This window comes from Ictidomys tridecemlineatus, chromosome 6 (genome assembly GCF_052094955.1).
Source record: "Ictidomys tridecemlineatus isolate mIctTri1 chromosome 6, mIctTri1.hap1, whole genome shotgun sequence".
Classification (NCBI taxonomy): domain Eukaryota; kingdom Metazoa; phylum Chordata; class Mammalia; order Rodentia; family Sciuridae; genus Ictidomys; species Ictidomys tridecemlineatus.
In genome coordinates, this window is record NC_135482.1 from 86,628,897 (window position 1) to 86,640,901 (window position 12,005).

Below are 12,005 nucleotides of genomic sequence, written 5' to 3' on the forward strand. Positions count from 1 at the left end.
TATTGTTCATTCTCAAAGTGATGTAGGATTTTTCCTTCCTTCTTTTATCGTTGATTTCCAGTTTCATTCCATTATGATCAGATAAGATGCATGGTATTAACTCTACTCCTTTATAATTGTTAAGAGTTGCCCTATGGCATAATATATGGTCTATTTTTGAGAAGGATCCATGTGCTGCTGAGAAAAAAGTATATCCTCTTGATGATAGTTGATATATTCTACTTATGTTGGTTAAGTCTAGGTTATTAATTGTGTTAGTGAGTTCTATAGTTTCTTTATTCAACTTTTGTTTGGAAGATCTGTCCAGTGGTGAGAGAGGTGTGTTGAAGTCACCCATAATTTTTGTGTTGTGGTCTATTTGTCTCTTGACCTTGAGGAGAGTTTGTTTTTTGAACATAGCTGGACCATTGTTTGGGGCATATATATTAATGATTGTTATGTCTTGTTGGTGAATGGTTACCTTGAACAGTATATAGTGTCCTTCTTTATCCTTTTTGATTAACTTAGGCTTGAAGTCAATTTTATTTGATATGAATATGGCCACACTTGCTTGCTTCTGAGGTCCATGTGAGTGGTATGATTTTTCCCAACCTTTCACCTCAGCCTGTGTATGTCTTTTCCTATCATATGAGTCTCCTAAAGGCAGCATAGTGTTACATCTGTTTTTTTAATCAAGGTTACTAGCCTATGTCGCTTAATTGGTGAGTTTAAGCCATTAACGTTTAGGGTGACTATTGATATATGGTTTGTACGTCCAGTCATGTTTGTTTATTTATTTTTAAAATTTGGTGTGTTTTTCCTCTTTGATTAGTTTTTCCCCCTTTACTGAGGTACTTCCCACTGTTGATTTTGGTTGTGTTTTTCATTTCCTCTTCATGTAGTGTTTTGTCCAAAATGTTTACAGTGCTGGTTTTTCTGGCTGCGAATTCTTTTAACTTTTGTTTATCATGGAAAGTTTTTATTTGATTGTCAAACCTGAAGCTTAATTTTGCTGGATACAATATTCTTGGTTGGCACCCCCTATCTTTCAGCATTTGAAATACATTGTTCCAGGATCTTCTTGCTTTCAGCATCTGTGATGAAAAATTAGCCGTTAACCTAATTGGTTTACCCCTAAATATAATCTGCCTCCTTTCTCTTGTAGCTTTTAATATTCTCTCCTTGTTCTGTATGTTGGATATCTTAATAATAATATGTCTTGGTGTTGGTCTGTTGTGGTTTTGTACATTTGGTGTCCTGTAGGCTTCTAGCATATGGACATCCATTTCATTTTTCATGTCTGGAAAGTTTTCTAATATTATTTCATTTAACAGATTTTTCGTTCCTTTGATTTGGACCTCTATACTTTCCTCTATTCCAATGACTCTTAAGTTTGTTTTTTTTTATGATATCCCATATCTCTTGGATATTTTGCTCATGGTTTCTTACCAGCCTTTCTGAGTTGACTAGACTCTTTTTGAGATGATATATTTTGTCTCATTGTCTGATGTTCTGACTTCTACTTGGTCTACTCTACTGGTGATACTCTCATTTGAGTTTTTAATTTCCTTCATTTGTAGGATTTCTGTTTGATTTTTTTAATAACTTATATCTCCCTGTAAAATTGTTCTTTTGCTTCTTGAATTTGTTTATGTAATTCATTGTTGAAGTGATCTTTCATTGTTTGCATTTGCTGTCTAATGACCTCTTTAAGATTCCATTCCATCTGTATCAAGTATGCCTTAAATTCTTTATCTGACCATTTCTCTGATGCCTCTAGCATCTCCTGTAAATTTAAGCTTGTTGAGGGCCACAGCTGAGTCAGGATGTTGCATGGCATATTGCCAGAAGGGAGTAGTTGAGAGGTGATGCCAGGGAGCCATTGAGATGATGATGGTTATGTTAAGCTGTGTATTCAATTGTATATTTGATCATTACTGTCAGGCAATAGGACGGCTCTTGCTACCTTGGGCACCCGCTACTTTGGAGTTCCCGTTGAGTTCTCAGGGGTTCCTAGAGAGTTGGGGTAGAGCCCGGTGGAGAGGAGAGAGCCACCACGGGGAGTGTGCGTGGAAGTGCGTGCATGGAGTGCTGGTGGAGTTCGGGCAATAAAGCTTCCTGTTTGAACATACAAGGCTTTGTGGCAGCTCGGTGATTTGTGCCCAGCCAGACTGTGGTAAAGCTGTCCTGCATTGTTTGTGTTCCTTTTCTTCCTTATTTTTACATGGTGCTCGAGTTTCTTTCCAGCTCTGTTTGACTGCTGTGTTACTATTTTCTCCTATAAATTTATTTCGGTTGTGTATAGCGCTGAGAGCTCTCCTTTGTGATGGGAGAAAATGTCTAGAGATGTTGGGTTTAATTGTAATTTAAAGTAAGTTCATGAGTTCCATAAAAGGCATACGGATTCTGATGGCATATAGAGAACTGAGGTTTGGTCTTAGAACTTTATGTTTAGGTTGGATGATGTGATGGTATGGGGGTTAGTATATCTTAGCTACCTTGGAAGATTGCTCTACTGAAGGCAGATATTAACACGAGAATAGATAGGAGTATTTGTGGGTAGCTAGGGACTTAGAAGCACTATAGATAGCCTCGGAACATTCACCTACTTGCATTTAGTCAATTACACATAATAGAAGTCGTAATGCTTGGGAGTAAAGGTAGGGTAAGGGGAAGAAAGAAATCAAGAAAGAGAAAGAGAGAGAGAAAAAGAAGTAGAAAAAAAAAGAAAAGGAAAAAGTAAATTTTTTTTTTAAAAAAGCACTCTTAGAGTTCTATTTTCTTCTCTTCCAGTAGGTGGAGCTGTTCTTTCCGGGCTAAGTCTCTGCCCTCAGGATGCTGTGTGAGGCGGCTCTCCCTCCCCAGCTGGGTGTCCCCAGTTGCTTATTGTTGCTCCTGGTCTCTAGCTTCCTCGCTTCTCCTGCCTACCAGGCCCCACTTACTGGGGCACTTCTCCACAGATCTAGCTACAATCTGGGCCTGCAGTTTCCTGGATTCCCTGCTCTCTTGAATGACTGGGTGCTCTCTTTGTTATTCACCCAGTCCTCAGGCTGTGGAGCAGGGGAGTTGGGAACCCGCAGCCTATTCTGCCTGATTCCCTTTGATAGCCACGCCCCCCCCCCCCCCCCCCAAGAACTGGAGAGAAAGGTTTCGGTTTTCGCAGCTGGTGGGTGGGGGAGTTGGAGGTCAGGTGCCTTTTCAGTTTCCCTCGGCTCTGATATTCACGCCTTTGGAGAGCTGGGGAGAGATGTTTTGAGTTTTTCCAGCTGTGTGGAGGGGGTGCTGGGGGTCACACACCTGTTGTCACCTAATTCTCTGCTAATGGATCCTATCCGAGGAACTCTGATGAAGTCAGTTCTCTGATATGCTAGTCACTGGTTTCCTTGCCGGGGTGTCTGGTGGGGAGGGTGGATCTGGCCGTTTGTCTCCTAAGTCCCAGCTTCAGATCTTGGTCTTATGCCCAGTGGAGGCTCGGTTGGCAGCTCCTCACAGGATCGGAAGTTCCCTTTCTCTGCGCTGCTTGCCAGTCTCTGCAGCCCTCCCTCCCTCCCTCCCTCCCTCCCTTCCTTCCTTCCTTCCTTCCTTCCTTCCTTCCTTCCTTCCTTCCTTCCTTCCTGTGACCAAAAGATCTGACAAGAACAATTTCAACAAGGAAAAGTTTATTTGAGGCTCATGGTTTCAGAGATCTTAGTCCGTACATGGCCAACTCTATTCCTCAGGGTAAGGCAGGACATCATTGTGGAAGACTGTGGTGGAGGAAAATGTTTCAGGACATGGCCACCAGGAATCAGAGACTTTACTCACCAAGAACAAAATATATACTCAAAAGGCATCCCCCCCCCCCCCCAATGACCTGCTTTCTTCAGCCACAACCTTCCTGTCGATAGCCACCATCCAGTTAATCCCTATTGGGCGATTGATGCACTGATAGGTTTAAACTCCCATCACACAATCATTTCACCTCTAAACTTCTTGCATTATTTCACACATGAACTTTTAGGGGAAACCTCAGGTCTAAACCATAACAGTTTTTCGATATCAATTTTAGAATTTTTTCTAGTTCTTTGAAAAATATCTTTCATATTTGATTGGAATAGCATTGAGTCTGTAGATTGCTTTTGGTAATATGTCCATTCTAACAATATTAATTTTGTCAGTCCATGAACATGGAAAGTCCCCATCTTTTAGTACCTTCTTCAATTTATTTCTCCAGTGTTCTATAATTTTCATTGTACAGGTCTTTCACCACCTTCTTTTGGTGTATTTCGAGGTGTTTTATTCATTTTGAAGCTATTATGAATGGAATTGTTTTCTTCATTTCGTTCACAGTGGATTCATTATTGGTGTATAGAAATGTTATTATCTTTTTATTTGGATTTTGTATCCTGCTACTGAATTTGTTAGTCTTCTGGTTTAGGGTCTTCTAAACATAAAATAATATCATCTGTAAATAGGGATAATTTGACTTCTTCCTTTCCCCTATTTATATTCTATTATTTCTTTCTCTTGCCTAATTGCTCTGGCAAAACTTCAAGTATTATATTGAAAAGGAGTGGTGAGACTGGATATTCTTGTCTTGTTCCTGGTTTTAGAGGAAATCCACTTAGTTTTTTTCCCATTCCTTATGATATTTTGCTTTGGTTTTTTCATAGTTAGCCTTTATTATTTTAAAGTAAGTTCCTTCTATTCTTAGTTTCTTTTCTTATGTTGAACAAGCCTTCTATCCCTGGAATGAAACAGCTTGATCAAGGTGTGTAATCTTGTGTTGTTGAATTCAATTTGCTAATATTTTATTGAGGATTTTAAAATCTGTGTTGATCAATTATATTGGTCTGTAGTTTTATTTTGTTAAAGTGTCCTTATCCAGTTTTGGTATTAGAATGATATAGGCTTAAAATGAGTTTGGGAAATATTTCCTCCTTTTCAATTTTGTGGAATAATTTGAGGAGTCTTGGTATTAGTTCTTCTTTAAAAATCAGGTAAAATTCAGCTGTGAATCTTTTTGATCCTGAGCTTTTCTTAGTTGGGAGGCTGTTTATTACTGTTTCAATCTCACTGCTTGTTGTTAATCTGTTTAGGATTTCTATATCCTCTTGGTTCAATTTTGGCAGATTGTATGCATCCATAATTTATCCATATCTTCTAAATTTTCCAATTCTTTGGGCTACAGATTTTCAAAATAGTCCCTAATAATCCTCTTAGTTTAGTTCTGCCTGTTGTAATATCCCCATTTTTGTGTTTATTAATTAGGATCTTCTCTTCCTTTCTTTTGGTTAGTTTGGTTTGGGGTTTATCAATCATGTTTATTTTTTCAAGGAACCAATTCTTTGTTTCCTTGATCCTTTATATTGTTCTTTTAGTTTCTATTTTGTTAGCTTCAGCTCTAATCTTTATTATTTCATTCTACTAAGATTTTTTTTATTCTTGTTTCTAACATTTTAAGATGCAGCATTAGGTTGTTTATTTGATTTCTCTGGGTTTTTTTGTTTGTTTTTTGTTTTAATGTAGGCACTTATAGCCATTTTTTATATATACATATATGTATATTTATATATACATTTTTATATATATATACATATATATATACACCATATATATACAATTCTGGTATGTTGTATTTCTATTTTTGTTTGATTATAAGAATTTTAAAATTTCCTCCATAATTTCTTCAATGACCAACTCATCATTAAAAAGAATACTATTGAATTTCTATGTACTAATATATTTTTGTAACTTTTAATTTGTTGATTTCTAATTTCATTCCATTATGATCTGTAAAATGCTAAAGATTATTTCAAAAAAATATATTATTTCAATATTTTCTAAACCTTGCTTTATGGGCTAATATATGATCAGTTTTAGAAAGTGACATTAGTCCTGAAAAGAAAGAATTTTCAGTTTTCATTGGATTAAATATTCTGTATATGTCAAAGTCCAATTTATTTGCAGTAAAGTTTAAATCTGACACGTCCTTGTTGATCATCTGTCTGGATGCTCTTTCTGATGGTGACAGTGGTTTATTGAAGTCTCCACTATCATTGTATTGGGGCCATCAGTCCCTTTATGTCAAACAATTCTTGTTTTATATAATCAGGTGCATCTACATTTAGAACATAAATATTTACGATTGTTATATCTTCTTGTCAGATTGTTCCCTTCACCAATATATGATGACCTTCTTTGTCTCTTCTGGTTACTTTTGGCTTGAAGTCTTTTTTTGTTTTGTCTGAGGTAAGATTGTTTTGGGGTTCTATTTGCATGATTTATCATTTTCCATCCTTTAACTTTTTAAACTATGCAACCCTTTGCCTGTGAGGTGTGTTTCTTGAAGAGGATATACAATTCAGTCTTATTTTTTAATCCAATCTGTTAATCTGACTTTCTGCTGGAGAATTAAGACCGTTTTCTTTCAGTGTTAATATAGAGAGGTATGTGTTATTCTCTGTCATTTTGTTTTATTTCTGGTAGTTAAATTGTTTCTTTCTTATTTGTTTATTTGTATTCTTCTAATGTAATTTCTTTTTTCTCATGCTCTCTTGCTTATTTTTAACTTTCTCTTCTGTGTGCAGTATTCCTTAAGGTACTTTTTGCAAAGCTGCTTTAGCCATGAATTACTTCAATTTATGCTTCTCTTGGAAGGATTTTATTTTATGATTTGATTCTGAAGGATAACTTTACTGGATATAGTAATCAAGGTTTCTTCCAGGGATTGAAATATATCATTTCATGTTCTCCTGACTTTTAGAGATTTTTATGAAAAAATCTTTTGTTATTAAAATTGGTTTGTCTTTAGTAAGTTGGTGTTTTTCTCTAGTGGATTTTTAATTCTTTTCTTTAATTTGAATTTTTGGCATTTTAATAACAATATGTCATTGAAAGATTCTGTTTTGGGCTTCTTGATGTTTGGAGTTCTATACAACTTAAGTCGCTGCATATTTCTTAATCCCAAAATTGGGGAATATTTCTGCTATTATTTCACTGAATTAGTTTTTTAGGACATTAGTTTGTATCTCTTCTTCTTCCTCAAGATGTACAAATCTTAAGTTTTGTCTTTTTAATGTTGTCCCAGAGTTCTTGTATATTCTGTACATGATTTTAACTTTTTTTTTTTACTATTGTCTAAATGTTCTAATTTCTGCACCTTGTCTTTAAGCTCTGATTTTCTTTCTTTTGTATGATCTAATCTGGGTTGGTGAGAATTCACTGAGTTTGTGTGTGTGTGTGTGTGTGTGTGTGTGTGTGTGTGTGTTTAACTGAGTGTTTTATTTCCAAGATTTGTTTTGTTCTTTTAATATTCTCTCTCTATTGAAATGTTCCTGTATTTTCTATCTTAGTTCATCCCATAGATCATCCTTATTCATAGATCATTTTAACATTCAAATTTTTTGATTCTTTGCTCAGCATTTCCTCCACTTCAATATTTCTAAATTTGTTTTTGGGAAGTTTTAAATTATGAGGCATCCTCTTGCCTTATTTCTCATGTTATCTATGTTTGTATGTTAAAATTTGCTTTTCTGTTGTGATAAATATTTCTACCACTGTCGTGAAAATTTAGTGAGCTGCTTTCTCTTTACTATATGCCCTGGGATGAGGTTATATCTCAGTTTTAAAATACCCACTCAATGTGATCACAGTGCTGTGATCAATCCCTAGCACCACTTTGAGATGAGATGATAATCATAACTAACTGCAAGCACTTCAGAGCAAACCATATACTATCAAACCATAAAAACGTGCTGAAAATGTTCTCCATGATTCCACTAGTTCAAAAGTGAAAAAGAGAGACTAGAATAGGTTAAAAAATAGGCATTAGAGGATATAAGATTACTATTAAACTATATAGGGATGGAAATAAACAAAAAAGTTTTTGTTAGTGTGGTAAGACAGAAGCAGACAATGCAAGAAGAGAGACAGAAGAGGGGAGAATATAAAAGTGAGGAAGAAGAAAAAAATAAAAAGAATAAATCCAATTAACATATTAAAGCATTAAAAGACATTTCTTGAAGATGATATCAGTGGTAACTACAGCTATAAATATACTTTGTGGCCCAATTAATGTTAGATCTATATAAAACTCTTTTATTCTGTAGTCAGTATGGAGTCACTAAAAGATTTTTAAAGGATAACAGCAAAAATTTGAACAATTAACTCAGCAATATAATTGATAAAGTGAAAGACCACAGGGCTAATAGTGTCAAACTCAAGATTGTATTAAAGTGTGTAATATGAAATAATATGTGTAAGCTATCATATCAAAAAACACAAAATTCATAAATAAAACAACTAACATTAGAAAGCTTTAATTTATTCTTTACTGAGCTATTAGAGATGGAGAGATATCTTATTTGGTCTTTTGGATATGGATTTTGTCAGGTTTGGGGAGGTGTAGCAAATGCTCATACCTTCTTTACTTGTCCTTTAAGATTCTTTGGACATGGAGGTAGTTCCTACATTAGCCATCTCCCTAATGTATTAGGAAACAGTATATTTATCTCCCCTGTTCCCCTCCAGCAGTCTAGTTCAGTTTTCAGCCTCAAAGACTGTACAGAACTTATGTTTTGTCGTATGTCTGCATAGACATCATTTTGTCCACCTTTGGCGTGAACTTAGGAGGCTCCCATTGTTTTCTTGGTGTTATAGCTCTCTGGAGGGTCAAGTGACATGGTCCCTGATGGTCTGTGACCCAGTGGCCAAGTCTCCTCCTGTTTGGAACTGCAGGCTTCATTCATCCAGATCAATTAAAACAGTTGTGAGCTTACCCTTGTGGATTTCAGATTGTGTGGGACATGACCACTGTCAAAGGCTCAGCAGAAGAGGCATGGGGCTGGCAGCAGAGGGGTGGGGTGGCCTACTACTAAAGCATAGGATAGTAGCACACAGGTAGGGTGAGTATACGGTGGGATGCTTCTGGGGCATGTGGACTAATGAGCTATATTATTTTAATCTTCCCTATCCTTTGAGTGGATAGTATTATTACCTTTAATTAGGACAAGGACAGAAAGGTTGGCTAAACTGGCCCAGAGCACAAAGTGCACAATTTACGTGATTGGTCTCCTTCTTTGTTTCTTTCTCTCCCTCTTTTTCTGACTTCTTTAGTTTTAATTGAGCATATGATATGATTCCATTTCATTTTCTCTCTTAGTATATTATTTACATTCTTTAATATATTTTAAAGTTTACAATGTACATTTCAAAATAATCTAAATCCATCTCCAAAAAATATTATACAGTTCCACCTTATGTGTGTACTCGCAATTCATCCCTTCCATTCCTACCAATCATTTCAATTTTATGTACACTATAATCATCTTATACATTGCTACCATCATTACTGTAAATAGTTATCTTTTAGATCAATTAAAGATAGAGAAAGATATTGTTTTATTTTGATTTATTCCTTTTCTAATGTTCGTCTTTGTGTAGGTCTGTTTTAGTTAGCTTTTTCATTACTGAAACCAAAAGATGTCACAAGAACAACTTAAAAAGAAGAAAAGTTTGTTTGGGCTCAGTTCCCCAGGTTCAGTCCATGACTGGTCAACGCCATTGCTCTAGGCCAAGATGAGACAGAGGGAAGCATCTCCGAACATGACAACCAGGGAGTAGAGATAGAGCACTCCACTCACCAGGGATAAAACATACGCTCCAAAGGCACACACCCATTGACCTACCTCCTCCAGCCACAAGCTACCTGCCTACGGTTACCACCCAGTTAATCCATACCAAGGGATTAACTCATTGATTCGAGTATAGCTCTCATAATCTAATCATTTCACCCCTGAACGTTCTTGCATTGTCTCACACACGAGCTTTCAGGGAACACCACATACCCAAATCATAACAAGACCCAACTTTTCAACTTATCTCTTTTATTTTCTTTTTGAAGAATTTCTTGAACTTTTTTTTTTTTTTTGCCAAAATGTTGTTAGCAATGAAATCCCTCCATTTTTTTTTTTTTTGTGTGGGAAAGTCTTACTTAGTTTGTAATTTCTGATGGCAATTTCACTGGTTACGAAAATTTATGTTGGCTGCTTTTTTCCTTTCATTCTTTCAAAATTTTGAAATTCCATGCTACTGTTCTTGCATGTTTTCTAAAGACAAAGCTGCTATAATTTGTGCCCTTATTCCTCTGTGTGTGTGTTTTCATGTGGGTTCCTTCAAGATTTTGATTCCCTGAAATTGAATATGATATGCCTGGTTGTAAGATTTGGTTTGGATCCATTGATATTTAGTGTTTTCTGAGGTTCTTGGACCTGTAGTTTGGTGTCTGTTATTAATTCTGGGAAGTTCTTGGCCATAATTACTTTAGATATTTTTTTGTCCTATTCTATTTCTTATTACTATTACACAAATGTTATACTTTCTGATATTGTCCTAATATTTGTTACGGTGTCTTTGATTTCTAGCACTTCCTTTTTATTCTTTTTTATAGTTTCCATCTCTCTATTGACATTACCTATCATTATTGCATATTGTGTAATTTTCTCATGACATCTGTTTACATAAAATCGTGGCTATTTTAAATCACCTGTCTGATAATACTAACACCTGCATTATTTATACTGGAGTCTAGTTATAATGATTGCTTTGTCTCTTTAGACTGCTTTTTCTTGTCTTTTGTATGTCTTATAATTTTTTTTTGTTGTTGTTGAAAACCAGATATGTTGTATTGGATAATAGATACTAAGACAAAATATTCTTATGTTAATTTTGCAGATGTTGTATTGGATAATAGATACTAAGACAAAACATTCTTATGTTAATTTTTCAGGAAGTCTTGCAGTATTAATTCTTCATCCGTGTTACAACTAAGGAGAATACATTTTCTTTTTTGGTTTTGGATTGGATTTCCTTTTGTATTTCTCCTTAGACAAGGTGACTAATAGCTTTTTGCCCTTAATCTGATATAAAAAAATATTATTTTACTGGAGATTTGTAGGTGTAGTGTATGTTGTGGAAGAGGGGGACATGCAAAAATGTTCTACGTTTTGGTCTCTGTTTCTGTTTTTCCTCCAGAGATTTAGCTTTCTTCCCACTGTTCCCTATTGTTTTCTTTCACTGTGGCATTTCCAATCTACTTCTTGATGACTATTGATTTTTTTCCCTCTTAAGTGAGACAAGAAAGTGGGCTGGAGTAAAATTTTAGTATTGCCTGTTGGGAAGAGACTCTTCCTACTGGAGAGTAGTTCTGCGTTAGGATTTGGAAGGGTTTCACATTGGCTATTCTTTTCCCTAAACTGCAGTCCATAGGGATGTTTCTTGGGTCCTTAGATCCTTCCTGTGAGAACCTGTTGGCACTCTTGGAGGGAAAGTATGCATGTGTGCCTTTCATACCTGTGGCTATCAGGAATTTCTACCTTAGCCCACACTCATATTTTATGAAGTCATCAAAATTACTATCTATGTGATTCTATCAGTTTGTGGCATCCAGCAGCTTCTGTTCCATCAGGTTTCAGGTTCTCTCAGAATGTGCTATTTCTGTAGCTTTGAAGTGGTTCTTCTTTTCTGTTTCTGATAGATCCAGAAAAGTCATTGATTCCATTTATCCAGTTTTTCTTATTGGAAGGATAGGAGTGGAAACTTCTAAATTCTTTACATATTAGAGCTGAACAAAATGATATTTTCTACTATTGGGAACACAGGAAGTAGTAACAGTGAGGACTGCATTGTATCCTTGTATGAGTTTGGGTGATTGAAATTAAACAAGGACTCTAATATAAACTATACTCATATACAATAATTACTTTGGGATCTATTTTGGCAGGAGGTTTTTGAGAAGTGTGTAGTTCATGCTAATAAAGGTATGACTTGAGAAAAATAGGCCAATACAGCCAGAAAAGCTTGACTGGAGTGGAGGGACCCACAATTAGTGGTAACTACAGCTATAAATATTAATTTGTGGCCCAATTAATGTTAGATCTATATAAAACTCTTTTATTCTGTAGTCAATATGGGGCCACTAAAAGATTTTTAAAGGATAACAGCAAAAATGTGAACAATTAACTCAGCAATATAATTGATAAAGTGAA